Source organism: Oreochromis aureus, linkage group 15, assembly GCF_013358895.1.
Source record: "Oreochromis aureus strain Israel breed Guangdong linkage group 15, ZZ_aureus, whole genome shotgun sequence".
NCBI lineage: Eukaryota > Metazoa > Chordata > Actinopteri > Cichliformes > Cichlidae > Oreochromis > Oreochromis aureus.
Window position 1 is genome coordinate 36,073,042 of NC_052956.1, and position 3,815 is coordinate 36,076,856.

Consider the following 3,815-nt stretch of genomic DNA (forward strand, 5'->3'; position numbering starts at 1 on the left):
ATCATTGTAAGGCATTAAGTCTGTCATCCAATTGGCTAATATATGCCTTGGCGCGATTCCAGACCCGATATGCTGGCAGTGAATTGGTCTTAGGGCTTCCATTAGCTGCTATCTAGATAGTACTGTGTCTGGTAGGTCTAGCTTTCATACCCCTCCTGAGGCGTGATTGTCAAGGGCAGCTTACCTCCAGCCAGAGGTGGTCGAAGTGAGAAACACGCAATAGAAAGAGGAGCAGGAGGACGGCGGAGAAGCGAGCAAAGGTTGTTAAAGAATGCTGCTCAGGTTTTGAGCTAGTGAGAGGGGGGGGGGCTCTCTGGGATGACAGAGTGTCTGGCCGATCTGGCGGGAAAGGAAATCCAAATGTGGGGATGGGATGGTTGCCACAGTGCTGAGGGAGGATGCAAGTGATGGATGGCAGTTGTTAGACGCAGTAATTGTGTTCAGGTAATTGACCCCGCTCTCTCCCCTTTTCTCACTCCCCTCCTGGTGAGCCAAGCACTCCATCTCTCTTTCACTTCTGTTCCACAGACATGAGAAAGCATCAGCAAGGCTTGGTGGCCCACTTATTAAGGATTTTCAAGCTTTTGCTTTGTTATACTGGTGGCTGCATCTAATTTTATGTCAGTTAGGACAATAATTTATGCATTTTAAACCCTTAGCAGATAATGTTATCAACAGTGGGTTAGTGTGACTCACTCACACTAGAGTAAAATAGGATGCTAACCTCCAAGGGAAAACTGGTGATTGCACTGAATTGCCTTTGCTGACTGATTCCACGTAGCTGCACTCTGCTAGTTGCAAGGAGTGTGTCCAGACAGTTGCGGTCTGACTCAGACCAACTGCAGTCACTCTCAGGCAGATTGCCAACACGTTGCAATCAGCTCGACTCAACTGGTTGCCAGCTGATTGTATTCTGGTTATATTCCTATGTTTACGGAAGCATGCCTTGTTTTGCATTGTCTCATAGCAACTATCTCACTATTTCTGGACACATTTCTGAATTTCTGCTTCAGATCTATGAGATTCTGGCTGGATTATGAATCTAAGTAGTTAATGTCAACTTCTGTAAATGTAGAGAAGAAAGTCAGTGCAGTGATCACTGACTGGTAGCATTTAATTACTGTATTATCACAAACAGGAATGTACTAATGTAATTTCTAACTTGACTCCATTCATTCGCGAACTGATAGCAGACATACTCCATCTTATTGCTGTTTTATCACCATCTTGTAATTTTATTTATTTTGTTTTATTTGACAACCGCTACTTACCTCAAGTAGCTGCAGATCTTTAAAGCAACCACGTCAAAATTAGAGATGGCACGATACCACTTTTTTATGTCCGATACCGATACCGATATCATAAATTTGGATATCTGCCGATACCGATATGAATCCGATATTGTGTTTTTTAATCAATAAAACTGTTTTTAATATCTTGCTGCATTTTGTATAAGTTCATACTCAAGTTTAAATAAACAACAACACTAAAGCTATTCTGTTATACCTGTGTGTAAAAAATACACTGCACCCAAAATATTTCATAGTTCAGCAACACTGATCAATCTAATAAACTTAAACCTACTCCATCCTTCCTATTCTGGTATTTTAAAGAGTACTTAGCAGAAATATTAACCAACCTAACTAATAGGGTTGCAAACTCCCAGCAAAAAAAAAAAAAAAAAAAAATAGGGAACCACCCACCCTCCACCTCATGATGCTTAATCGATGTAATCAACTTTAATTTGATGCAGGGTGGAAAAAATGCACAGAAATAAATTATTTTTCAAGAATAATTAAATAGATTCAACTTCTTTCTTCAACAGAATTGCAGAATTCACAGACGGTACCTTCCCAAAGGAAAAAGTACTATAGCTTACTAGGGTATATAGACTTAAGAGTTACTATATATAGTAATGGACTTCTATACATTTTACATCAGATTAAAACTTTGGGTGTAAGATTCAGATAATTATTTATTAAAAGCTACATATTTTAAATGAGAATAAGAAAGAAAAGTATGTCTTTGTGCCCCCTTTTCCCTGTTCATTCCCTATCGGCCCCCCTGGCTGCACTTTGCTAGATCCGCCCCTGCACAGTTACCAGCCGTCAGCTACATAGAAAAGGATCCTGGTCTACAAAGTAATATTAAATAAATTCTAACAACAGCTTATCAAGCTTAAAGGTGCTGCTGTTGTTCCGCCGCTGGTTTCCTCTTTCTGGGGCAAAGTGGGCCAAAAACAAAGAAGAGAGACGGACTTGCGACAGAAAAGCCGATCAGCTGATCGTTAAGCAGTTTCACGATTGAAGTAGCAGCAGGAAGGTGAGGGAGAGTCAGTCGCTCCATATATCGGTTGTTAAGCTTAACGTGGGAACGCTTTACAAACATTCAGAGATGAACTTACACACTTGCTTTACTTCTCTCTGGGATAACTTCCTCAGAGATGAAATGCTGGTTTGGTAGCGAGGCTACAAATACACACAGCTGCTCTATCACGTGACGCACACTGCTCCGACGTGCTACGGTTATGAGCCGAGTTACGCCGTGTTGCAAGTTTTGTGAGATGCTTTTTTTGATACTTAATGGATCGGATTACATTTTTTATTTTTCGCCGATATCCGATCCAGTAATTTAGGTCAGTATCGGACCGATACCGATACGTAATATCGGATCGGTCCATCTCTAGTCAAAATGCAACAAGATTACAAGCTTTCAAACAATCAGAAAGACTTCGGTCATGCTGCTGTCTCTAGTTTTCTCTAGTTATGACTGTAGTATTAGTCCCAGCAAAACAACAGTCAGAATCCAGCAAAATCTTCAAATGCATATGTATCCAATAAAGTAAAGACAAAGCATGAGGACACAGAGAAGGGCTTTAAACAGAAAAATAAACTGAGAACTAAGACAGAAGATCTGAAGCAGACTTTTACCTTAAGTAACTTTGCTTCTTAGTCGAAGCTGTATCTGTTTTGCTTTTGAGTTTTAAATTACACTGTAGTGATATCAACCTCTCTATCGTAGGTTATTTTCAGGAAGGGCTATAGACGCTAAGCTATTGAGCTACTAGTTTCAAGTTAAAATATATATTTTTCCACATTTAGGAGTCCCAACATGTTTAGTGAACTCTTCATTAGCCTATTTCCACTGTCAAGTAAAAGGTGTAGAACCAGTTAGAGCTGCAGCACACACTCACCTTTAGTGATAAAGGCAATCGCCCAGTGACTAAAACGGAGAAGGATTGTCATGGCTCAATATGGAGGAGGCGATGATGTACTTCCCTCTTCATGCATCAGCAGCTTATAGCAGTATTCATCACTGGTCCCAGACCCTGTGCTAATAATCAGCAGGGTATATCTCAATCTACAATCTGTGATTTATACCAAGCTCTGCAGTAGGGTGACAAGTTTTTAAATGGAGCAGTGCAATGTAAATCATAACCTCAGTGGGTGTTGCGTTGGCGGGTTCATGCTGTGAGATATGAGGAAAAAGGCGGAACGTCCATCAGCAAGTATGAGTTTCTGTCTGAGCACTTTCAACTGCTGGAGAAAGCGTTATGAAGGAGTGTTTGCACAGACTGGAATCTCATGTTTACTGCTCGTTTCAGATTTCTATCCACATGTTATTTTCTGTATTGTTATATAGCTGTTGAAGCAACAAGACTTTTGCTTCTTCGTGGTTTTTAATTTCCAATTCATCATTTCACAGGTAGTGAATTTTAAAGCATGTCGTGCTAACCACAACTGACTCCCAGTCATTATTTTGATGCTAACCATGTCACTCATGAGCTTCTTCTTCTCCTTTTTTTTTTTACAGTC